The 27,183-nt window shown below is 44.0% G+C and overlaps 1 protein-coding gene across 1 annotated transcript in view; it reads left to right on the top strand.

Annotated features, from left to right (window-relative positions):
- IGF1 (insulin like growth factor 1) overlaps positions 1-27,183 on the top strand; it is a 169,753-nt gene that overhangs the window by 85,381 nt on the left and 57,189 nt on the right. The gene's annotated exons all lie outside the window — the stretch shown is intronic.

Here is a 27,183-nt window from a genome sequence, read left to right as displayed (position 1 = left end):
CTTGATGGTCTGTCTCACTAGTCTCCTGCTTGGTGGTCTGCCTCACTAGTGCCCTGCTTGGTGGTCTGCCTGACTAGTCTCCTGCTGGGTAGTCTGCCTCACTAGTGTCCTGCTGAGTAGTCTGCCTCACTAGTGCCCTAGTTGGTGGTCTGCCTCAGTAGTGCCCTACTTGGTGGTCTGCCTTACTAGTCTCCTGCTTAGTGGTCTGCCTCACTAGTGTCCTGCTCGGTGGTCTGTCTCACTAGTGCCCTACTTGATAGTCTGCCTCACTAGTGCCCTGCTTGGTGGTCTGCCTCACTAGTGTCCTGCTTGGTGGTCTGCCTCAGTAGTGCCCTACTTGGTGGTCTGCCTTACTAGTCTCCTGCTTGGTGGTCTGCCTCACTAGTGTTCTGCTTGGTGGTCTGTCTCACTAGACTCCTGCTTGGTGGTCTGCCTCACTAGTGTCCTGCTTGGTGGTCTGCCTCAGTAGTGCCCTACTTGGTGGTCTGCCTTACTAATCTCCTGCTTAGTGGTCTGCCTCACTAGTGTCCTGCTCGGTGGTCTGTCTCACTAGTGCCCTACTTGATAGTCTGCCTCACTAGTGCCCTGCTTGGTGGTCTGCCTCACTAGTGTCCTGCTTGGTGGTCTGCCTCAGTAGTGCCCTACTTGGTGGTCTGCCTTACTAGTCTCCTGCTTGGTGGTCTGCCTCACTAGTGTTCTGCTTGGTGGTCTGTCTCACTAGACTCCTGCTTGGTGGTCTGCCTCACTAGTGCCCTGCTGGGTGGCCTGCCTCACTAGTACCCTGCTGGGTGGTCTGCCTCAATAGTGTCCTGCTCGGTGGTCTGTCTCACTAGTGCCCTGCTTGTTTGGTCTCTCAGTTTTGTTACATAGTTACGTAGGTTGAAAAAAGACCTAGGTCCATCTAGTTCAACCTTCCTCCACCAGTTCTACATTTGGTCACTAAGTCATTTATAACCAACAATGTTGTATATACTGAGGAAATCATCCAGCCCTTTTTTAAAAGCTATTACAATATCTGCCATTACTACCTCTTGTGGTAGGACATTCCACAGTCTGACTGCTCTAACTGTAAAGAACCCCTTCCTATTTAGCTGTCGGAATCGCTTTTTTTCCACTCGCAGTGAGTGCCCCCTGGTCCTTAGTATTGTCTTTGGAAGAAATAAGTCATGTGCCAGTCCTTTATATTGACCACACATGTATTTATACAGATAAATGAGATCTCCTCTGAGACGGTTTTTTTCTAAGCTAAACATATCTAACTTTTTCAACCTCTCATCATACGGGAGGCCTTCCATTCCTTGTAGTAGTCTAGTTAGCCGCCTTTGAACTGACTCTAAGGGGTACTTTACACGATGCGACATCGCTAACGATTTATTGTCGGGGTTATGGTGTTTGTGACGCACATCCGGCATCGTTAGCGACATCGCAGCGTGTGATACGTACGTGCGACCTACAACGATCGCAAAAGTGGTAAAAATCGTTGATGTTAGAGAGGTCGTCCAAACACCAAATATCGTTGTCTGGTGAGTAGCGAGGTTGTTCCTCGTTCTTGCGGCATCCCACATCGCTATGTGTGACACCGCAGGAGCGACAAACATCTCCTTACCTGCCGTCCACTGGCAGTGAGGAAGGAAGGAGGTGGGCGGCATGTTCCAGCTGCTCATCTCCGCCCCTCCTCTGCTATTGGACGGCTGCCGTGTGACGTTACTGTGACGCCGCACAAACTGCCCCCTTAGAAAGGAGGCAGTTCGCTGGTCACAGCGACGTCGCTAGACAGGTAAGTGCGTGTGACGGGTGTAAGCGAGGTTGTGCATCACCAGCAGCGATTTGCTCGTGACGCACAACCGACGGGGGCCGGTATGCTCTCTAGCGATATCGGTGCCAATATTGCAGTGTGTTAAGTACCCCTAACTTCTGAATGTCCTTTTTAAAATGTGGAGCCCAAAACTGGATCCCATATTCCAGATGTGGCCTTAGAAATGATTTATAGAGGGGTAACAATACGTTGGGATCACGGGATCTAATCTCTCTTCTTATACACCCTAAAATCTTGTTTGCTTTAGCAGCTGCTGCCTGACATTGAGTGCTGCTGCTCAGCTTATTTGTAATGAGAATACCCAAGTCCTTCTCCTGTTCTGTAGTCCCGAGTTTACTTCCATTTAATGTATACGCAGTTATAGGATTACTCCGTCCTAGGTGCATTAATTTACATTTATCAACATTAAATCTCATTTGCCAAGTATCTGCCCATTCTGACATCTTATCCATATCTTTTTGTAATATTGTACTATCAAGGTCAGTTTTTAATATCCTACATAGTTTGGTGTCATCAGCAAAGACTGACACTTTACTAACAATCCCATCCACAAGGTCATTAATAAAGAGATTAAACAGAATCGGTCCTAGCACAGATCCCTTCGGCACCCCACTGCTGACTATAGCACCATTTGGAGTGCCTTCTGTATGTCTCTCTAGGATACAGTAAATTCATACCTCTATGATAAGTTATTTTAATATCCCCTTTTGCAGAAAGAAAGTCCCTCACCCAAGAAAAGAGCATAAAGTTGGTAAGGACGTATTACATGGATGACCCTTCATGTGAATGTCTGCTATAAAATACTAAAAAGTAGACATTTTTGGCTGGCGACAAACTTGGGTTGGTTGTAGAGATGATTTTGTAAATTAAAAGGATACTGTGATCTATAAATTCCATGGAATGGCCTAATCTCACAGCGAAATTCAGCACATTTATTACAGTTTAAACAAGAAATTCCCCACTTTTCTAGCTGCCCTGCTACATTATATACAAATGGTAGAGACAAGATGTAGCGATGAATTCTAAAACAATTGAATTCCATCTGTTGAATTCTTAATCAACAGCTACTTCATGAGCAAGTTATTTTCATCCGTATACTTGCTGCTTATTTTTATATCCATTCTTTTTTTCCAAGAGATATATTTTGCTTGGCATAGGGGAATTCGTGACTCACAGCATGAAGAGATTCAGCGGAAAGCTACTGAAAATGGACTTTATTCCCTTGAGAGTATGCAGTGAAACATGATATTGACATTAAACCGCTTCTCCCTTATGAAATGCTGAGTGCTATCAGCTGGTGCTCGCATACTGCAGCATTCCTTCTTTCCAAAAATGTTACCATGTGCACTCTGCAGGTGACACTTCTGGTTGCTGTCATGTTTCCGAGGTGTTTAAAATCCATCTACCCTTTTACAATTATTCCTGTCAGTGGTGTGTTTTCATCCTCAAAGAGAGACAGGAAATCCCTATTGTGTCATCTTCCATACTTTCCATCAGTAACGCTGTAGATGGAATGCGACATTAAGACTTCCAGGCAGAAAAACTCTTGCTTTTGCATCTTTCTTAGAATTTGAGTGCTAAATTTCAAGTTTTTCCTTTAAGAAAAGATACAAAAAACATTTGTGATGTCAATCTATAAGGAATTGCTTACAGGCTTTCTCCCACAATTATATATTAGATGTTATCTGTTATATCTGGCAAAACATAACATTTTGTATAGCTAAGAAAAGCATGTTTGTCTAGACATTGTTGATACTTTACCCACCATCCAAAGCCTTCTTTCAAGATAATCACGAAATGGACTTGATTCCTTATTTACAGGTTTTTTTAAGTCACCTTTCTTTTTGACTTGGTTTTCACTGATATTTTTTGGGCCAACTTCATCAAAATGTTGAGAATTGGCTGTGGGGACAATTAAGCGCAAATTGGCAGACAAGTGTAGGTGAAGCAGTAGTCTTGACCTGATGCGGTTGTGTGAGACGCAAGACTAATAGAGTTTCAGAATGATGGTTCCCAGTTGGTGGCAGAACCAAGGTAATAATCGAGTAGGAGTTGCGGGTATGCTATGCTGCTTGTTGTGAATGTTAGTTATGTTTTGGCTGCTGGGAGGCTCCCTCTAGTGGCCAGGAATGGTTTGGACTTGGACCAGGTGTGTTGTGCAGTGGGTGTTTCCTTTGCTAACTCTCTGCTTATTTAAATCCTGGTCTGATTGCAGGCTGTTGCCGGATGTCAGTTGTTCTTTGTATCTCCAGCCTGCTTAATTCTGCTCTACACCACATCTTACCCAGATAAGTGCTTGCTCTTTATTTATTGTCTGGTTCTTTTGTTTATCTGGGTTTGTCATTTGCTGTGGTTGGTTTCAGTTTATTCGCTTGCAGGGATTTTCCCCCTCAGTGGATTGTTGGGGAACTCCCTGCAGTTCTGTGTGGAGTATAGCTCCTTTGGGTCCATGTGTTTGTGGCTTGTTGACTTTGTTATGATTCTTGTTTTCTGTTCATTGGTATGACAAGGGCACCTGGTATAGGACGGAGTTCAGATCGTGCGATCTGAGGGCCTTTTTGTACTATCAGGAAGTTGGTATTTTGCAGGGTTTTTCTCTGGCCACCATCAGTCCCTTTCCTGTCCTTTCCTATTTTAGTCAACGGGGGCCTCACCTTTTGCTAATCCTGTCATCTACCTGTGTATTGTGTTTTTCCTATATCACCGCAGTCTTTGAATGTGGGGGGCTAGCTATTCTTGTCTATTTTCTGAGGCAGAGAGTTATTCATCTTTCCTTCCTTTAGGATAGTTAGTTCTCCGGCTGGGTTCGCGGTGCAGAGGATGTTAGTTCACCCCTCGGCTACTTCTAGTTGTGATGGTTAGTAAGGGGATGGCGGCCAGTTTAGTTGCCAATGCTCTTGTCACCTTTTGCCAATGATTTGTGGTGGTCTTCCATGGTTCCGGATCATAACAGCTGCTGGTTGTATATTCAAAGAAGTTTCAATACATAAGATATGTCAAAAACAGTGTGGTTTAGTCTTGATGCGTTTCAGAGTAGTTAGATGTCTTCATCAGGAGTCCCAAATATTTTCATATCCCGTTTATTGAAACTTCTTTGAATATACAACCAGCAGGATATCCACATCTCCTTGTAGTCACATTCATCAAAAAGCTATTCCAAATTGCTCAAAGGCCAAATTTGTCTTTTTTCTGTTTTTACTTGGTTTTGTGACATCTTAGCAGAAAAGAAGTTATATATAGCTATAATAATTATCATACATAAAATTGCTCCAGGGGGGAATGGAGTTGCAACATTTTAAAAAGTTGCATTTCATGAATCAGTCCACAACTGGGAAAAGTCACATTGACATTAAAATTAGAAAACGAAATCGCAGTTCACTTATTGCGGCTTCTCTGTATCGTGGGTACCGGGGAGGGGCGGCAGCAGTGGTGGAGCGGTGTCACAGGAGGTAGGGGCGGTGGTGGATCAGGGCAATACTGTGGGTGGTGCAGTGGGTGTCCCAGATGCTCGCTGTGGGCACTGGCAGGAACATCCAGAAGCTTTCAGTGGCACAGGCTTCAAAGATATGCGTGTTGGCGCGAGTGGAGTTGAGCTATCGGTGGCTCAGTGATGAACCGAGATCTCATATGCGCACGCACCACCTCCAGGTGCCATTGTCCTTAAGTCCACTGCTGGGAGACCATGGGCCGGAGGCAGCACGTGCGCAGATGAGATCTTGAGTCAAGAGCTCAATCTGCGCATGCACTGACTCCAGGCATCATTATTTGAAGCCCGCACCACTAATATTTTCAAGATGGCCCCTGCCTCACCTTCTGCAGTGCAGAGCATAGTCTGCAGCATTGTCCCTGCCTCTTGTCATCATTCTCCACCACCCACCAGTAAGCTAGATTCGCCTTATAAGATGCACCCCTTATTTTCCTCCAAACTTTTGGATGGAAAAGTGCATCTTATAATCCAAAAAATACATGTAAATAATAAACAAAATATAGCACCTCAACATTGCAGAACATAACTCATGCGATATGTGAGGGATCACATCTTTCCTCTGTCATGTATAATTGGGTAAATGAAATAAGAAGTTCAAATGCTGAGCTGCAAAAATTAAGGAAATTCTTTTCAGTGACTTTATTTCTACGCGTTTCGGAAAATCTTTCTCCTTCTTTAGGAAAACATCACAAGACAGAGATTTCTCTGAAATCCATAGAAATAAAGTCACTGAAAAGAATCCTCTGGATTGTTCCTTACATTGGCACACAGCGTTTGACCCCTTCTTATGCGATTTATCTGGTTCCACGTGTGTGTCTAATGGATGTGACTCTCACAACTCCTCAATGTGAGCATCCTCAGTGTTGTTCTTCCATAACACCCTTCAGGTAAGGCCCTATTTCTGCTCCTTTTGTCTTCCAGTTTATTTATACATACAATTGGAGAAACACTTAGATGAAGCATGATCCATGATAGCACAATAGAACTTGTACCTTAGATTGGCCTTCAAAACCATCATCCATGACAGCCATGACAATTTCGAAAAGGAGACCAATTTGTTAATATGACATGGACCCAAAAAAAGAGATTATTAGACAGTTTTCTTTTATTGAAGAGATACTGTGGATTCACTGACCATACCATAACGTTTCGACAGTTGGCATCATTGCACTGGTTGTAGTTTTTCAGCTGTTGCTTTAATTTTGCCAGTTGTAGCGGTTGAGCTTTTGGCACAATAATTTCCTCACACATCTTTATCCTTGCTACAGCCTTTAAGTATTACAAATATTATTAGTCTTGTCAGCTTTATGACTATAAATTCATATTTTATTATAAAACTTTTTCTTGGTTGGAAAACAAATCATAAAGCAAGCCAAGCATGGACTCTGATGAACGTGCATTTTTGCTACAGAACTAAAGAGGTCAAGTAAGCTACAGTTACTGTTTATTTCTTCGGAGAATTGCGTAACTTTCTTAATATTTCATTGCCCATAAACTATGTAATCTGGGGCATTCTGATTATAAATTTCATGGTTTGTAGGCTTCCAACAGTCAATTTTCCATTAAAACATTCATAAATCATCTATAAAGAAGTATATATAGCTACATAGATATAGCTAGAGAGATATAGATAAAGACGTTTTCGAGTAGAATTCAATTTCACTCGAAAATATTTGCCCAAGTCATATATTTTGTTGGGGGTTCACAAGTAAAAAGCCAAAAACCTCCAAAAATTGAACGTAAGCAGAACTCCGATGGAAATAAGTGATTAAGGAGGACTTTTTTTCCCCAGATACATGCAACATTTCAACTTCTCCTTTGTAGCCTGTCTCAAGATGAACAGATATATCAGAAAGGAATTGAACTCTACTCGAATTTTACAAAGATTTGCACTTGCTAAAAACAACCCACGTTTTACACATTTTTTCAAGTTATACCCACAAACCTAAAGGTATTTTATTGGGATTTTATGTGATATACCTACACAACGTAGTAAGTATTTGTGAAGTATAAATAAAATAATACATGGTTTTCTAAATATTTTAGAAAACCCCTAAATAAAATCCTGATGTCAAGCTGCCACCAGGGGGAGCCAGAGCTCTGCAGCAGAGACACTACACAGAGCAACGAGAACCAGGAAGTAAATACACAGCGTTCTCAGACACTGCCTCACAGCACAGCTGAGAAGCAGAACTGCAGGGCATGCGAGGAATAGTCAGGCAGCCTGGGTCAAAAACCATATGGGCAGAAGCAGGACCGGAGCGGAGTCAAAGTCAGGCCAAGGTCAATACCGGAGGAAGCAACCGAGTGGGGAAATAGGAGAGGGGACAGAGGACAGGAGGGACGACCAGGGGACGGAACACTGACAAGGGCATGGGGGCACAGGAACAGACAGATCAGGATATCACTCACAGGACCAGCAATCACAGGCAAAGCAGAGCTAAGCTTATAGCTGGCGCTGGTTCACTGGAAATGTCAGCTTTTAAGGCATCTAGGGTCCGGATGTGAGGCCCGAGAGAAGGATCCGCCCCCTAGCCATGTGGACGGGGAGGCGAACCATGACACCTGAGTGATTAATTGCCTCCAGAAATCACCTAATTAGTAAATTGAGTCTTCCTATGTATAATTTATTCTCAGTGTAACTACAGCTGTTCTTTGAAGGCCTCAGAGATTTGTTTGAGAACATTTTGGATCAAACAGCATCATGAAAACCAGGGAACACACCAGACAGGTTAGCGATAAAGTTGTGCAGAACAGTAAAGCAGCGTTAGGTTAAAAAAAATACCCAAGCTCTGAACATGTCACAGAGCACTGATCAATCCATCAATCAAAAAACATTGCGCTGGATCCTAGAAACAGTGGCGAGAGGTTTGTATATTACCACACTCGCCCTGAATTACATGCATGTACACATACATTTAAGGAATAAGAACGTCTACTAGGAAAGCTTTTTTAAAGATTCCCCATTGGCTATAGCTCATAAAAAGACAACTTTTCCTAAATTTGTCATAATGACATCTTCCATGTCACATGGTCAACATGAGCTTGTCTGTACAAACATGAACATTGACCCCAATCAGTTCCACTGGAGGGGCCACAGCACAGAAGATTCAAGATGCAGAAACTTTGGATCAAAGTGAACAATTTTTTTAAATGCAAAGGATGAGGCACTCAAATAGACAACATTTTTGGTATTTTCTATGGGCTTTTATACCCCTAAAAAAAGCATATTCTATTTAGCCCATTGGGATAAAGCAGCAAAGATGAATGCCTTAGCTGTTCTTTGCTGCTGGGATCTCATTGTGATTTATTGGTGAAGTCACTGATAAAGTTTGTAAGAGCTACAGTATCTTATGTTTTGCAGGTGACTCCAAATTGTTTCCAGTGTTAATGAAAACCTGTCAGCACAATTTTGTAATGTAATGTATTCAGCACCATGGCTGTAATGGTGCTGTCATACTGATGAAATTGATACCTTTGGTGAAGAAATCCACTTTGTGGTTCTTCTTTAATCACCATTTGAAGTTTTCTGATAAATTTTGCTGTACAGGGGCTGGACTGTACATTGGGTCTTCTCCTCCCTGTCTGTGATTCTCTTGCCCCTCCGCCAGCCTCTGGTCTGTGAATGACAAATCAATGCTGAGATTTCAAACAGATGAGGCATGTCATTCACAGTCTGGATGCAGATGGAGGGGCTGGGCTGTACACTTGATCTTCTCTTTCCTGTCTGTCATTCCCCAGGCTCTCTTCTTTTGGTTTTACAGGTGACTGATAGGATTTTAAACAGAGGAGGCAGGTCATTCACTGTCTGGAGGAAGGTGGAGGGGCCGGGGAATCACAGACAGGGAGGAGAAGAGCCACAGAGTACAGACTGGCCCCTGGGCACCGATATCTATTTAGCCAATAACTTCAAATACAAGCAACAAAGTGGATTTCTACACCAAAGATATCAATTTAATCAGTATTACAATGCCATCACAGACATGGTGTGGTATTCATTACAAAACAGGTTCTCTTTAAACATTTCAACATAAGTGACAGTTCTTACTTAAGTGGAATGTATCTAACATTAGCTTATTAATAAACAGAGTTTAGTATTGCTGACATTATTAACATGTCAAATTCTCTGCAAATCACACAGTGAAATCAAGGAACTTTTACCGGAACGTTAAGCAGGGCCCTTAGGCGGGAAGTGCATTCACGTATGAAGCTCGAGCGCAGTATCAGATTTGCTAAATTTATAATTCATTGAAATCAAATTAGACCACGCTGTAGACATTGACAAGCATGGCCAAACCACGGCTGACTTGAATTGTATAAATACAACTGATCATGGGGACCGCTCTATTTCTTGCACACGATATTATTTATAAATCCAGAATGTTACCATGGAGGAAAGTGTTTGGTAAATACAAGCAGAAATTGTTTCCACCGTCTCAAATAGTTTTTTTTATAATAGTTGGATTATATTTAATATGTATTTACTCTACGTGTGTAACTATGTAGCAGTTTAGGAAAACAACATAAACTTAAGCAGGTTGTTTATAGGATGCGTTCCTTGCTGTATATAGCTTTCTACATTTCCTGAAGCTTCATGCTTGAGTGATGCAGAGTATTGAATGCATAAGGACGGGCACAGGGCGAGTAAAAATAATACGATCTGGACATTGTCCAACATCAATTTATGTAAAGATGATAAACTTCATCCATAAAATCTCAGGATGGACCTCACAATGTAACACTATGTTCAAGACTTGGCAGGCATTGTGCTAGACATATGATATCAAAGATTATCAATTGGATAAAAGCCAACCAAGAAAATGACTGCCTCTGTCTTTAGAAAAGCAGCACAAGGGTACGTAATATTTTGCTTATAATTGACACAGTTGGCTATAGAGACAAAGTTATTTCAGCGTAAATATTTAATATAAACAGTTGCACTAAGAGATTTTAATTCAAAATACTTTAACAACTCTTAGGGCGGCTTTGCACGTTGCAACATCGCACGCGCAATGTCGGTGGGGTCATATCGAAAGTGACGCACATCCGGTGTCACTTTCGACATCGTTGTGTGCAAATTCTAGATGATACGATTAACGAGCGCAAAAGCGTCGTTATCGTATCATCGGTGAAGGCTCCGACTTTTCCATAATTTTGCTGCCTCGACAGGTACGATGCTGTTCCTCGTTCCTGCGGCAGCACACATCGCTGTGTGTTATGCCGCAGGAGCGAGGAACATCTCCTACCTGCCGCCGGCGGCTCTACGGAAGGAAAGAGGTGGGCAGGATGTTTACATCCTGCTCATCTCCGCCCCTCCGCCGCTATTGGCCGCCTGCCGTGTGACGTCACTATGACGCCGCACGACCCGCCCCCTTAGGAAGGAGGCGGGTCGCCGGCCAGAGCGACGGTCGCAGGGCATTTGAGTGCATGTGAAGCTAGCATAGCGATAATTTTCGCTACGCCAGCTATCACAAGATATCGTACCTGCGACGGGGCGGGGACTATCGCGTGCGACATTGCAGCATCGGCTTGCGATGTCGCAACGTGCAAAGCCCGCCTTAAGGGTGCTTTACACGCTGCAACATCGCTAGCGATTGCTAGCGATGTTGCGAGCGATAGCACCAGCCCCCGTCGTTGGTGCGATATGTGGTGATCGCTGCCGTAGCGAACAATATCGCTACGGCAGCATCACACGCACATACCTGTTCTGCGACGTCGCTGTTGCTGCCGAACAATCCCTCCTTCAAGGGGGGGGTGCGTTCGGCGTCACAGCGATGCCACACGGCAGGCGTTCAATAGAATAGGGGGTGCGGAGATGAGCGTCCGGAACATGCCGCCCTCCTCCTTCCGTCCTCATTGCTGGTGGACGCAGGTAAGGAGATGTTTGTCGCTCCTGCAGTGTCACACATAGCGATGTGTGATGCCACAGGAACGACGAACAACCAGCGGCATGCACCATCACCGATATTATGAAAAGGAGCGACGTGTCAACGATCAACGATTTTTGCGATCGTTGATCGTCGCTCCTAGCAGTCACACGCTGCGATATCGCTAACGACGCCGGATATGCGTCACAAACACTGTGACCCCGACGATATATTGTTAGCGATGTCGCAGCATGTAAAGCACCCTTTAGAGTTTGTTCACATGTTGCATTTTGTTTGCAGCATTTTTAACTCATTTTTTCCACGCATTTGTTCCACAGAAAAAAGTGACGTGTTGCATTACCAGCAAATCTCACGCATGAGCTGCTTATTTTTTCCCTCATGAATGTGAACCTTTAAGGAGTTTTTCAAATCTGTAGCATGTCAATTCTTTCAGTCTGAAGTCGACACATGCACAGAATAAGCTATCAGCTCAATCACAAGCCGAGATCTCATCTACAGTCATGGCCAAAAGTTTTGAGAATGCTACAAATATTAATTTTTACAAAGTCTACTGCTTAAGTTTTTCTAATGGCAATTTGCATATACTCCAGAATGTCATAAAGAGTGATCAGCTTAACAGCAATTACTTGCAAAGTCAATATTGGCTAAGAAAATGAACTTTAACCCCCAAAACACATTTCAACATCATTGCATTCCTGCCTTAAAAGGAGCAGCTAACATTGTTTTAGTGATTGTTCCATTAACACAGGGTGTTGATGAGGACAGGGCTGGCGATCAATCAGTCATGATTAAGTAAGAATGACACCACTGGACACTTTAAAAGGAGGCTGGTGCTTGGTATCATTGTTTCTCTTCAGTTAACCATGGTTATCTCTAAAGAAACACGTGCAGCCATCATTGCTCTGCAAAAATGGCCTAACAGGGAAGAGTATCGCTGCAACAAAGATTGCACCTCAGTCAACGATCTATCGCATCATCAAGAACTTCAAGGAGAGAGCTTCCATTGTTGCCTAAAAGGCTCCAGGGCACCCAAGAAGGACCAGCAAACGCCAGGACCGTATCTTTAAACTGTTTCAGCTGCGGAATCGGACTACTAGCAGTGCCGAGCTAGCTCAGCAATGGCAGCAGGCTGGTGTGAGTGCTTCTGCACGCGCTGTGAGGCGGAGACTGCTTGAGCAAGGCCTGGTTTCAAGGAGGGCAGCAAAGAAGCCACTTCTCTCCAGAAAAAACATCAGGGACCGACTGATATTCTGCAAAAGGTATAGGGAGTGGACTGCTGAGGACTGGGGTAAAGTCATTTTCTCAGATGAATCCCCCTTTCGATTGTTTGGGACATCTGGAAAACAGCTTATTAGGAGAAGAAGAGGTGAGCGCTACCACCAGTCTTGTCTCATGCCAACTGTTAAGCATCCTGAAACGATTCATGTGTGGGGTTGCTTCTCAGCCAAGGGAATCAGCTCACTCACAGTCTTGCCCAAAAACATAGCCATGAATAAAGAATGGTACCAGAATGTCCTCCAAGAGCAACTTCTCCCAACTGTCCAAGAGCAGTTTGGCGCCCAACAATGCCTTTTCCAGCATGATGGAGCACCTTGCCATAAAGCAAAGGTGATCACTAAATGGCTCATGGAACAAAACATAGAGATTTTGGGTCCATGGCCTGGAAACTCCCCAGATCTTAATCCCATTGAGAACTTGTGGGCAATCATCAAGAGACAGGTGGACAAACAAAAACCAACAAATTCTGGCAAAATGCAAGCATTGCTTATGCAAGAATGGACAGCTATCAGTCAGGATTTGATCCAGAAGTTGATTGAGAGCATGCCAGCGAGAATTGCAGAGGTCCTGAAGAAGAAGGGTCAACACTGAAAATATTTACTTGCTGCATTAACTCATTCTAACTGTCAATATAACCTTTTGGTACTAATAATATGATTGCAATTGTATTTCTGTATGTGATGTAAACATCAGACAAACACACTTAAAAACCAGAGGGCAACAGATCATGTGAAAATATAATTTTGGTGTCATTCTCAAAACTTTTGGCCATGACTGTACGCACGCGACACCTCTGGGCGCCATTTTCCTGCTGGGAGATCAGTGGGTCAGAGGCGGCGCATGCGCAGATGAGATCTTGAGCTGAGAGCTACATCTGCACATGCACTGACTCCTTGCGCCATTATTTGAAGCCAGTACCGCCGACAATCAGGAAGGCGGCCCCTGCCTCACTGGCTGCAGTGCAGCAGAGCCCACAGCGTAGCCCAGCGCTCAGCACAGACTGCAGCATCACCCATGCCTCCTGTGGCCCCTTCCCAGCATCCTCCCCCCAGTAAGCTACATTTGGCTTATAAGACGCACTCCTCATTTTCCCCAAAAATTTTTGGGAAGATAAGTGCATTTTATAATCCGAAAAATCCGGTAAATTCCTGGACCCCCACTGATCCTGAGATTGAATAGACTGCAGCCCAGGTTTAGCTCTGCACTTCTATCAAAGTTTCATAGTGTATAAGATCTTCAGGGAACTTCTCTCTGGCTCTATTCCTTCGATAGACTAAATAGCAGGTGAGAGCAAGCTTTCTGTGCATTAGATTTAAATCTATGATGTATGAATTAACTTTTTTTTAATCATAAATAAGAATTTTGATAGCACAATTTATTAAAGGGAGTCTGTCAAAAGAACTGTGCCATCTAATCTGAGAGCAGCATAATGTATAGACAGAGACCCTCAATTCAACAATGTGTCAGTTACTGCTCTACTTGTACTTTTGATTTTATCACTGTTTTATCAGCAGGAGATTATCACTAGAGGACTTGTAAACCTGCTGCCATGTAGTCCTCCATATTCATAATCTCTGTATAATCCCACCCTAACCGCTGATTGGCAGCTTTCTGCTTATACACAGTCTACATACAGAGCTGCCAATCAGTGATGTGGGTGGAGTTATACAGGGCTCATCATTCAGAGAACTAGTATCTGCAGCAGATTAAACTGTGATTTTATCAAACATCTCACCTTGACTAAGGAGGGCTTTACACGCTGCGACATCACTAGCAATTGCTAGAGATATCGAGCGCGATAGCACCCGCCGCCGTCGCACATGCGATATCTGGTGAACGCTGCCGTAGCGAACATTATCGCTACGGCAGCTTCACACGCACATACCTGGTCGGAGACGTCGCTGTGAGCGCCGAACAATCCCTCCTTCAAGGTGGAGGTGGGTTCGGCGTCATAGCGATGTCACCGCGACGTCACTAAGCAGCTGGCCAATAGAATCGGAGGGGCGGAGATGAGTGGGACATAATATCCCGCCCACCTTCTTCCTTCCGCATTGCCGGTGGATGCAGGTAAGGAGATGTCCGTCGTTCCTGTGGTGTCACACACAGCGATGTGTGTTGCTGCAGGAACGACAAACAACATCATATCTGCAGCAGTAACGACATTATGGAAATAAACGACGTGACACAGATCAGCGATTTTTTACGCTTTTGCACTCATTCATCATCGCACCTAGGATTTACATGTTGCTATGTCACTACCGGCGTGGGATGTGCGTCACTAATGACGTGACCCCGACAATATATCGGTAGTGATGTCGCAACGTGTAAAGCCCGCCTAAGTGCCCGCCGCAAGGTGAGATGCCAGGTGCCACTCCCACGGCAGTCGTCCAGGGCTGTGGCAGCTGAGCAGGCCAGGGTGACAGCCGGACTGTTAAAGCAGAATCATAGAGCAGGGACCTGAACAGGAACGGGCAGGGTAAGCACCAGCAGACATCAGGTACAAGGCCCCATGAGTAGGTCCTCAGGCATAGGTCATGGACATCGGGTCAGGCTCCAGACATCGGGCAGAGGTCATCAAACACCAGACATCAAGCACAGCAGGCACGGACCACAATAGGGCTGTGCAGGCACAGGACCACAGCAGAGTGATGTCAGCACAGCAGGTACATCCAGATTTCAGGTTACATAAAACACAACTTAATTCACAGAACATAGAAGGACTTTGGGTACATCACACAGCAGGATATCAGGTAACACAGCAGGGCTTCAGGTACATCACACGGCAGTATATCAGGGTACATCACAAGGCAGGATATCAGGGTACATCACAAGGCAGGATATCAGGGTACATCACACAGCAGGATATCGGGGTACATCACATGGCAGGATAACAGGGTATATCACACGGCAAGAACACAAATACAAGACACAGGACAAGGCTGGAGTCCAGGGGAAATGCCAGTAACCAGATACGCCGGTCCCTGAATATGCACATATCTGAAGACCCGAGACAATGGTTAACCAGACTGCAAACAGGATACCAGCTTCAGACAGGTGACCGGACTCAGGGAGTATACTGGACTCAGGAACAGAAGACACCAGCCCTTCAGGAAACACATATCAAGACACATACAAAAATGATACAAAAATGCTCTGCCCCTTCTATCAGGGGGAGGAGCCTGTAATAGCTGGTGCCTCCCAGCAATAGGCTGGGGACACCTTAGCAAGGTGCTCATGTACCGCCCCACGCTCGGCTGCAGCCGAGCCGCTCGGATCCGGGCTCGTTGGTGGGTGGCTCAAGCGCCTCCGGACCCGGGGTCACTTCGCTCTGAAAGGGGGATGCTGGCGCTTTTGGTGGGGGTTAGGTATGTGCACGGCAGGAGCCGCGCTTGAGTTCGTGACGCCACCCACGGGATGTGGTGAAGGTAGACACCACCGCTGCAGTTACGGGGCACCCGGGGGAGATGTTATGCAGCAAGTTGTTAACCCCTCCGTGGGCAGGGATGGTGGCCCCGGGACCCGTTGGGGGTAGCTGGGTGGTGCAGGGCGGTGCACGGCCGGATGGCACTGTTGTACTCACTGTTATTGACACACACCAGTCTCTGGTAAACCAAGTTGATGGTGGTCGGTGCCCGCAGCCGGCTGCGTCTGGTCCCCCACCCAGTTCGGGGGTCTTGGCCTTTCTCCTGCACCGTGTTGTGTACTTGGGCTGCCTGTGCTTCAGCAACAGGAGTCCGATCCCCGACTTTGTAGATGCCGGGAGAGCCCTTTTCCCGCAGACGCTGTCCCGTGGGATCTCTCTGCCTGTGCGGTGGCTTTCTATCCACTCGTTGGGCTATTGTCTTCAGTAGGGACTTGGGTGGGAAAGGACCTATAGTCCAGACCGCAATCAGTGAATTAAGTCAGTCCAGTGGATTCTGGACATCGTTTCAGGGTCTGAGTACCCCCTGTGTGCTCCGGTTTCCGAGTCGGTTCCCCGGGTCGGTACCGGCGGGCTACTACCCTGTCCCAGTCCATCACGGTTCCACTGGGCCGTCTTCCCGGCTCCTGCAGGCTAAGGCCACCGTTTGCCTCCTAGCCAAAGGTGCCCGGGCTCCAACCCCGGCACATGTCAGACTCCTCTCTCTACTCACTGACTACCAAACTAAAACTAGACTGTTTCCTGCCTCAGGCCCTCTGAACTCCTTGGTGGGCGTGGCCAACCACCTGGCTCCTCCCCCTGGTATGTCCATCAAGCACTGAGAGAGGTGACTAGGGTTTAATGGTTGGCTGATGACACCTTTTTGGGGGACAGGTGTAGTGCGGGGTCTATCTGTGACTACCTGCCTAGTCCAGGGCATCACACTCACATCTCCCTATAAAAGATGAGGAAGTGTGCGTGCGCAGCCTCTAGGCTGGAGAGCAGGAAGCCCCATACAACATGTGCAGAGTCTGCAGCCTAGGTGGGAGCAGAGCCGACCAAATCACGTGGGCATCCACCGGGTACAACAGCTGGAGACTGCACTTATACGCGGACGGCAGAGAAGAGGGAAGCAGGTACAGTGCACAAGGTACAGAGGGGTGCCGGCATCCCTAGTATGCCGGCATGACAGTGATACAGTTAGGTCCAGAAATATTTGGACAGTGACACAAGTTTTGTTATTTTAGCTGTTTACAAAAACATGTTCAGAAATACAATTATATATATAATATGGGCTGAAAGTGCACACTCCCAGCTGCAATATGAGAGTTTTCACATCCAAATTGGAGAAAGGGTTTAGGAATCATAGCTCTGTAATGCATAGCCTCCTCTTTCTCAAGGGACCAAAAGTAATTGGACAAGGGACTCTAAGGGCTGCAATTAACTCTGAAGGCGTCTCCCTCGTTAACCTGTAATCAATGAAGTAGTTAAAAGGTCTGGGGTTGATTACAGGGGTGTGGTTTTGCATTTGGAACCTGTTGCTGTGACCAGACAACATGCGGTCTAAGGAACTCTCAATTGAGGTGAAGCAGAACATCCTGAGGCTGAAAAAAAAGAAAAAATCCATCAGAGAGATAGCAGACATGCTTGGAGTAGCAAAATCAACAGTCGGGTACATTCTGAGAAAAAAGGAATTGACTGGTGAGCTTGGGAACGCAAAAAGGCCTGGGCGTCCACGGATGACAACAGTGGTGGATGATCGTCGCATACTATCTTTGGTGAAGAAGAACCCGTTTACAACATGAACTGAAGTCCAGAACACTCTCAGTGAAGTAGGTGTATCTGTCTCTAAGTCAACAGTAAAGAGAAGACTCCATGAAAGTAAATACAAAGGGTTCACATCTAGATGCAAACCATTCATCAATTCCAAAAATAGACAGGCCAGAGTTAAATTTGCTGAAAAACACCTCATGAAGCCAGTTCAGTTCTGGAAAAGTATTCTATGGACAGATTAGACAAAGATCAACCTGTACCAGAATGATGGGAAGAAAAAAGTTTGGAGAAGAAAGGGAACGGCACATGATCCAAGGCACACCACATCCTCTGTAAAACATGGTGGAGGCAACGTGATGGCATGGGCATGCATGGCTTTCAACTGCACTGGGTCACTTGTGTTTATTGATGACATAACAGCAGACAAGAGTAGCCGGATGAATTCTGAAGTGTACCGGGATATACTTTCAGCCCAGATTCAGCCAAATGCCGCAAAGTTGATCGGACGGCGCTTCATAGTACAGATGGACAATGAACCCAAGCATACAGCCAAAGCTACCCAGGAGTTCATGAGTGCAAAAAAGTGGAACATTCTGCAATGGTCAAGTCAATTACCAGATCTTAACCCAATTGAGCATGCATTTTACTTGCTCAAATCCAGACTTAAGACGGAAAGACCCACAAACAAGCAAGACCTGAAGGCTGCGGCTGTAAAGGCCTGGCAAAGCATTAAGAAGGAGGAAACCCAGCGTTTGGTGATGTCCATGGGTTCCAGACTTAAGGCAGTGATTGCCTCCAAAGGATTCGCAACAAAATATTGAAAATAAAAATATTTTGTTTGGGTTTGGTTTATTTGTCCAATTACTTTTGACCTCCTAAAATGTGGAGTGTTTGTAAAGAAATGTGTACAATTCCTACAATTTCTATCAGATATTTTTGTTCAAACCTTCAAATTAAACGTTACAATCTGCACTTGAATTCTGTTGTAGAGATTTCATTTCAAATCCAATGTGGTGGCATGCAGAGCCCAACTCGCGAAAATTGTGTCACTGTCCAAATATTTCTGGACCTAACTGTACATCCTTGAAATCAGGGTCTCTGCCGCTATATAATGCTGCTCTCAGATGGGGCACCTTAAACCTGATTTCATTTACACTCTAATCAATTTAAGGTCCTCTTGTATCAGAAATTCCCTCCAGATGGTAGTTTATCATATACAGACTATCACACATCATTGCGCTACCCACCTGATATTAATAAGCCCCTCAAACTCAACTTAAAGTGATTATCCAGGTTTGGTACGAAAGTCTGCAGTCCCTCTACCTGACTGCAGACTTGTGAATTCTGCACTGCATACTCCCAGCCACATGCCGAATAGAGATCCATGGCCTCTTTCAATTCACTTGTGTTAAGCGAGGCTGCACACATCTAGTTGGAATGTGGCCATAAGTATGTATATCACCCACTCCCAATGCTAGCATTGTGAACCCAGACATCACATGCACTGTGCACTGTAAGGATTCACAAGTCTGCAGTCACCAAGAATGGTCACAGACTTCCGTGCTAAGCCTGGTGGATGCTGTAGAGTCATGAAATAACTCTTCCAAGTGAAGAAGCTAATGATAAAAAAGATAATGTAGAAGGTCAAAAAAGGTTATATAAAGAAATTGTTCTTATAAATATATCTATACTTTAAATCATATTATTAATTTACTAATAGTGACCACTCATAGCCATTTTCCTTCCAGAATGCAACTCTTTTCCTATCTTCTGATGTACATACTTGACCTTACTTAGATACCGGAACACTGCTCTTTTCCTATCTCCTGATGTACAGGGCTGACCCTACTTAGATACCAGAATACTACTCTTTTCCTATCTCCTGATGTACAGGGCTGACCCTTCTTAGATACCGGAATACTACTCTTTTCCTATCTCCTGATGTATAGGGATGACCCTACTTAGATCCCGGAATACTACTCTATCTATCTCCTGATGTATAAGGCTGACTCTACTTAGATACCGGAATACTACTCTTTTATTATCTCCTGAGTCCTGATGTACAGGGCTGACTCTACTTAGATACCGGAATACTACTCTTTTCCTATCTCCTGATGTACAGGGCTGACTCTACTTAGATACCGGAATACTACTCTTTTCCTATCTCCTGATGTACAGGGCTGACCCTTCTTAGATACCGGAATACTACTTTTTTCCTATCTCCTGATGTACAGGGCTGACTCTACTTAGATTCCGGAATACTACTCTTTTCCTATCTCCTGATGTACAGGACTGACCCTTCTTAGATACCGGAATACTACTCTTTTCCTATCTCCTGATGTACAGGGCTGACTCTACTTGGACACCAGAATACTACTCTTTTCCTATCTCCTGATGTACAGGGCTGACCCTTCTTAGATACCGGAATACTACTCTTTTCCTATCTCCTGATGTACAGGGCTGACTCTACTTGGACACCAGAATACTACTCTTTTCCTATCTCCTGATGTACAGGGCTGACCCTTCTTAGATACCGGAATACTACTCTTTTCCTATCTCCTGATGTACAGGGCTGACCCATCTTAGATACCGGAATACTACTCTTTTCCTATCTCCTGATGCACAGGGCTGACCCTACTTAGATAGCCAACATAGCTCCCAACTGTGCTTCGCAATAGCTGAGCAATGCGCATTTTGATATAGCTGTCAAATGTGAAGCCTACTTTCTGACAGTAAATCTGTGTAAATTACAATTTAATATCGGACGTCCACAGCCAAGAGGGAAAATCTACCAATATGTTTGTCATGGAGATTGATAACAAAACAAATACATTTGCATGCTGTCAGCATACATTTGATAATCAGCTCTTCATGTCTACATAAATAAGTGGTGTTGGGCATTGGCATCCTGTAAGGATGAAACCAGATTGGGTGTATCGTATGTCAGCCATGTGAAGCCCCAACATGAATTCCCCCTTGTATTAGGAGTCTTAGGAGGGGCTGCTTTGACTTGTGCTTTTTAAACTAACAAAAGATAATAGGAAAGCGAGGGGATTTGAGAGATGTAAAAAGAGCCAAGCATTTGACGTAGCCCAGTAATAAAGTTTAACCACACAAGGAAAAAATCAGATCAGTCTTAGTCAGGGATAAGTTCTTTAATATTTAATTGCAGGGAAACACACTTTAAAAAGGCTTTGCAGAACACACATGCTTTGCGGGCCTGGGCTTCCATCTACAAGTGTGCATTCTTTGGACCCTTCCCAATATGTACTTGAATATCAGACAACAGCAAGAAATGGGAGGATAGCTAATTTAAGGATTGAAGAAATGACCTTGTGTTTATAGCGAAAGGTACAAAGCTGCCAGAGATGCAAAAGGGCAATTCCTCCTAAAGCTTTTGAGTTTATATTAAAAATGAAATATAAATTGTTATGATAATCCTCGATGATTAAATCGTATAGCTTCTCCACAACAGATAGTTTATTGGCATCCATCCATAACATCTGCAGAAAATCTAAGGGTCGAGGCTCAGATTCCTGGCAATAGTGACTCATCTTTTTTTTTCTGCTGTGATAGACTAAAAAAGATTTTTTGCTCAGCTTTATAGAAAAGTTATGTGAATGTGGATGACACACTATATATTTATGTACACACACACATATATATATATATATATTTATATATATATATATAGATAAATACAGTTATGTCCAGAAATATTTGGACAGTGACACAATTTTGGCGAGTTGGGCTCTGCATGCCACCACATTGGATTTGAAATGAAACCTCTACAACAGAATTCAAGTGCAGATTGTAACGTTTAATTTGAAGGTTTGAACAAAAATATCTGATAGAAATTGTAGGAATTGTACACATTTCTTTACAAACACTCCACATTTTAGGAGGTCAAAAGTAATTGGACAAATAAACCAAACCCAAACAAAATATTTTTATTTTCAATATTTTGTTGCGAATCCTTTGGAGGCAATCACTGCCTTAAGTCTGGAACCCATGGACATCACCAAACGCTGGGTTTCCTCCTTCTTAATGCTTTGCCAGACCTTTACAGCCGCAGCCTTCAGGTCTTGCTTGTTTGTGGGTCTTTCCGTCTTAAGTCCGGATTTGAGCAAGTAAAATGCATGCTCAATTGGGTTAAGATCTGGTGATTGACTTGACCATTGCAGAATGTTCCACTTTTTTGCACTCATGAACTCCTGGGTAGCTTTGGCTGTATGCTTGGGGTCATTGTCCATCTGTACTATGAAGCGCCGTCCGATCAACTTTGCGGCATTTGGCTGAATCTGGACTGAAAGTATATCCCGGTACACTTCAGAATTCATCCGGCTACTCTTGTCTGCTGTTATGTCATCAATAAACACAAGTGACCCAGTGCCATTGAAAGCCATGCATGCCCATGCCATCACGTTGCCTCCACCATGTTTTACAGAGGATGTGGTGTGCCTTGGATCATGTGCCATTCCCTTTCTTCTCCAAACTTTTTTCTTCCCATCATTCTGGTACAGGTTGATCTTTGTCTCATCTGTCCATAGAATACTTTTCCAGAACTGAGCTGGCTTCATGAGGTGTTTTTCAGCAAATTTATCTCTGGCCTGTCTATTTTTGGAATTGATGAATGGTTTGCATCTAGATGTGAACCCTTTGTATTTACTTTCATGGAGTCTTCTCTTTACTGTTGACTTGGAGACAGATACACCTACTTCACTGAGAGTGTTCTGGACTTCAGTTGATGTTGTAAACGGGTTCTTCTTCACCAAAGAAAGTATGCGGCGATCATCCACCACTGTTGTCATCCGTGGACGCCCAGGCCTTTTTGAGTTCCCAAGCTCACCAGTCAATTCCTTTTTTCTCAGAATGTACCCGACTGTTGATTTTGCTACTCCAAGCATGTCTGCTATCTCTCTGATGGATTTTTTCTTTTTTTTCAGCCTCAGGATGTTCTGCTTCACCTCAATTGAGAGTTCCCTAGACCGCATGTTGTCTGGTCACAGCAACAGCTTCCAAATGCAAAACCACACACCTGTAATCAACCCCAGACCTTTTAACTACTTCATTGATTACAGGTTAACGAGGGAGACGCCTTCAGAGTTAATTCCAGCCCTTAGAGTCCCTTGTCCAATTACTTTTGGTCCCTTGAGAAAGAGGAGGCTATGCATTACAGAGCTATGATTCCTAAACCCTTTCTCCGATTTGGATGTGAAAACTCTCATATTGCAGCTGGGAGTGTGCACTTTCAGCCCATATTATATATATAATTGTATTTCTGAACATGTTTTTGTAAACAGCTAAAATAACAAAACTTGTGTCACTGTCCAAATATTTCTAGACCTAACGGTATATATATATATATATATATATATATATAAATATATATACTATATATATTTTTATATATATATATAGATATATATTTATATCTATATATATATCTATATAAATATTTTATCTATATATATATATATATAAAAATATATACTATATATTTATATATATATATATATATATATATATATATATAGATAGATATATACAGTGCCTACAAGTAATATTCAACCCCCTGCAGATTTAGCAGGTTTGATAAGATGCAAATAAGTTAGAGCCTGCAAACTTCAAACCAGAGCAGGATTTATTAACAGATGCATAAATCTTACAAACCAACAAGTTATGTTGCTCAGTTAAATTTTAATAAATTTTCAACATAAAAGTGTGGGTCAATTATTATTCAACCCCTAGGTTTAATATTTTGTGGAATAACCCTTGTTTGCAATTACAGCTAATAATCGTCTTTTATAAGACCTGATCAGGCCGGCACAGGTCTCTGGAGTTATCTTGGCCCACTCCTCCATGCAGATCTTCTCCAAGTTATCTAGGTTCTTTGGGTGTCTCATGTGGACTTTAATCTTGCGCTCCTTCCACAAGTTTTCAATTGGGTTAAGGTCAGGAGACTGACTAGGCCACTGCAACACCTTGATTTTTTCCCTCTTGAACCAGGCCTTGGTTTTCTTGGCTGTGTGCTTTGGGTCATTGTCTTGTTGGAAGATGAAATGACGACCCATCTTAAGATCCTTGATGGAGGAGCGCAGGTTCTTGGCCAAAATCTCCAGGTAGGCCGTGCTATCCATCTTCCCATGGATGCAGACCAGATGGCCAGGCCCCTTGGCTGAGAAACAGCCCCACAGCATGATGCTGCCACCACCATGCTTGATTGTAGGGATGGTATTCTTGGGGTCGTATGCAGTGCCATCCAGTCTCCAAACGTCACGTGTGTGGTTGGCACCAAAGATCTCGATCTTGGTCTCATCAGACCAGAGAACCTTGAACCAGTCTGTCTCAGAGTCCTCCAAGTGATCATGAGAAAACTGTAGACGAGCCTTGACATGACGCTTTGAAAGTAAAGGTACCTTACGGGCTCGTCTGGAACGGAGACCATTGCGGTGGAGTATGTTACTTATGGTATTGACTGAAACCAATGTCCCCACTGCCATGAGATCTTCCCGGAGCTCCTTCCTTGTTGTCCTTGGGTTAGCCTTGACTCTTCGGACAAGCCTGGCCTCGGCACGGGTGGAAACTTTCAAAGGCTGTCCAGGCCGTGGAAGGCTAACAGTAGTTCCATAAGCCTTCCACTTCCGGATGATGCTCCCAACAGTGGAGACAGGTAGGCCCAACTCCTTGGAAAGGGTTTTGTACCCCTTGCCAGCCTTGTGACCCTCCACGATCTTGTCTCTGATGGCCTTGTAATGCTCCTTTGTCTTTCCCATGTTGACCAAGTATGAGTGCTGTTCACAAGTTTGGGGAGGGTCTTAATTAGTCAGAAAAGGCTGGAAAAAGAGATAATTAATACAAACATGTGAAGCTCATTGTTCTTTGTGCCTGAAATACTTCTTAATACTTTAGGGGAACCAAACAGAATTCTGGTGGTTTGAGGGGTTGAATAATAAATTACCCTCTGAATAAACTTTTCACAATTTAAAAAAAAAAAAAAAAGAAATAACATTATTTTTTGCTGCAGTTCTTTTCACACTTCCAGGCTGATCTACAGTCCAAATGTCACAATGCCAAGTTAATTCCGAATGTGTAAACCTGCTAAATCTGCAGGGGGTTGAATACTACTTGTAGGCACTGCATTTATATCTATATCTATATATATATATATATATATATATATATATATATATACTGTAGATATATAAATATTATATATATATATAAATATATATATATATATATATACAGTTAGGTCCAGAAATATTTGGACAGTGACACAATTTTCGCGAGTTGGGCTCTGCATGCCACCACATTGGATTTGAAATGAAATCTCTACAACAGAATTCAAGTGCAGATTGTAACGTTTAATTTGAAGGTTTGAACAAAAATATCTGATTTGTAGGAATTGTACACATTTCTTTACAAACACTCCACATTTTAGGAGGTCAAAAGTAATTGGACAAATAAACCAAACCCAAACAAAATATTTTTATTTTCAATATTTTGTTGCCAATCCTTTGGAGGCAATCACTGCCTTAAGTCTGGAACCCATGGACATCACCAAACGCTGGGTTTCTGTTATGGTGGCCTGTCTGATAATAACCTAAAGGAGTATCAGACAGTCAGGGTCCACCGTGCAAAGACTCTGCTGCAGACTATGGCAGAGTGCAATACCTCTGTTAACTCACAGAAGGATATAATAAATAAGTAAAGCAATTCCTCCCTTACTTGGAGGGTGTGTGGAATGATCTCTGTTAATAATCACAGAGACAAAGGCAATGTGTGCGAAATGGCACCTACCTAGGTCCGCTCTTCTAGTGGTGCAAAAGAGACGAACAGCAGCGTAAGCCGCACAAAGCTCCTACCTCTGTTCGCTCCCCTAGTGTGCGAGGATACGAACAACTGCCAGACGCAGTATAAGGAACGTTACCCTAGCGGCAACGTCCACCTACGAGTCGAATCACAAGGCCCAGCCAGACCATGTGCCTCAGGCACCTGCCTATGTCCGCTCCTCTAAGAGGTAAGGATACGGACAGCAGCCGAAGCTGTAAGGTATAAGAACGCTACCCTGCCGGTAGCGCTCACCTAGCATAGACAGAGGAATGTCTAGAGGAACGCGCACAGAGCGTCTACTCTTATGCATGAACCAAGAGGACTGAGCGCCATGCGGCGTGTGTCAGGGTCTTATATAGACTCTGTGCCTCATCCAAGATGGAGGACACCAGAGCCAATCCGCTGCCAGAACGACAGGAGTGACGTCATGCTGGCCTATCACCGAGCAAGGCGTCACAAGCACATGACCAGCGACCAATCAGCATAGAAGGTGTCAGAGACATGTGACCTCGTGTCAGCGATGATGTCACCCGCACATGTGCAATGGCTCCAAGATAGGACTTAGTCTCCGGCGCTCGCACATGTGCAGTAGCAAGAAATCTGGACTTAGTCTCCAGCGCTCGCACATGTGCAGTAGCAAGAAATCTGGACTTAGTCTCCAGCGCTCCCACATGTGCAGTAGCAAGAAATCTGGACATAGTCTCCAGTGCTCGCAGCAACCGTAACAGTTTCCTCCTTCTTAATGCTTTGCCAGGCCTTTACAGCCGCAGCCTTCAGGTCTTGCTTGTTTGTGGGTCTTTCCGTCTTAAGTCTGGATTTGAGCAAGTGAAATGCATGCTCAATTGGGTTAAGATCTGGTGATTGACTTGGCCATTGCAGAATGTTCCACTTTTTTGCACTCATGAACTCCTGGGTAGCTTTGGCTGTATGCTTGGGGTCATTGTCCATCTGTACTATGAAGCGCCGTCCGATCAACTTTGCAGCATTTGGCTGAATCTGGGCTGAAAGTATATCCCGGTACACTTCAGAATTCATCTGGCTACTCTTGTCTGCTGTTATGTCATCAATAAACACAAGTGACCCAGTGCCATTGAAAGCCATGCATGCCCATGCCATCACGTTGCCTCCACCATGTTTTACAGAGGATGTGGTGTGCCTTGGATCATGTGCCGTTCCCTTTCTTCTCCAAACTTTTTTCTTCCCATCATTCTGGTACAGGTTGATCTTTGTCTCATCTGTCCATAGAATACTTTTCCAGAACTGAGCTGGCTTCATGAGGTGTTTTTCAGCAAATTTATCTCTGGCCTGTCTATTTTTGGAATTGATGAATGGTTTGCATCTAGATGTGAACCCTTTGTATTTACTTTCATGGAGTCTTCTCTTTACTGTTGACTTAGAGACAGATACACCTACTTCACTGAGAGTGTTCTGGACTTCAGTTTATGTTGTGAACGGGTTCTTCTTCACCAAAGAAAGTATGCGGCGATCATCCACCACTGTTGTCATCTGTGGACGCCCAGGCCTTTTTGAGTTCCCAAGCTGACCAGTCAATTCCTTTTTTCTCAGAATGTACCCGACTGTTGATTTTGCTACTCCAAGCATGTCTGCTATCTCTCTGATGGATTTTTTCTTTTTTTCAGCCTCAGGATGTTCTGCTTCACCTCAATTGAGAGTTCCTTAGACCGCATGTTGTCTGGTCACAGCA

This window comes from Anomaloglossus baeobatrachus, chromosome 4, assembly GCF_048569485.1.
Source record: "Anomaloglossus baeobatrachus isolate aAnoBae1 chromosome 4, aAnoBae1.hap1, whole genome shotgun sequence".
NCBI classification, from domain to species: Eukaryota; Metazoa; Chordata; class Amphibia; order Anura; family Aromobatidae; genus Anomaloglossus; species Anomaloglossus baeobatrachus.
The sequence above is the reverse complement of the archived record's forward strand: the minus strand, read 5'-3'. Positions and strand labels throughout refer to the sequence as shown.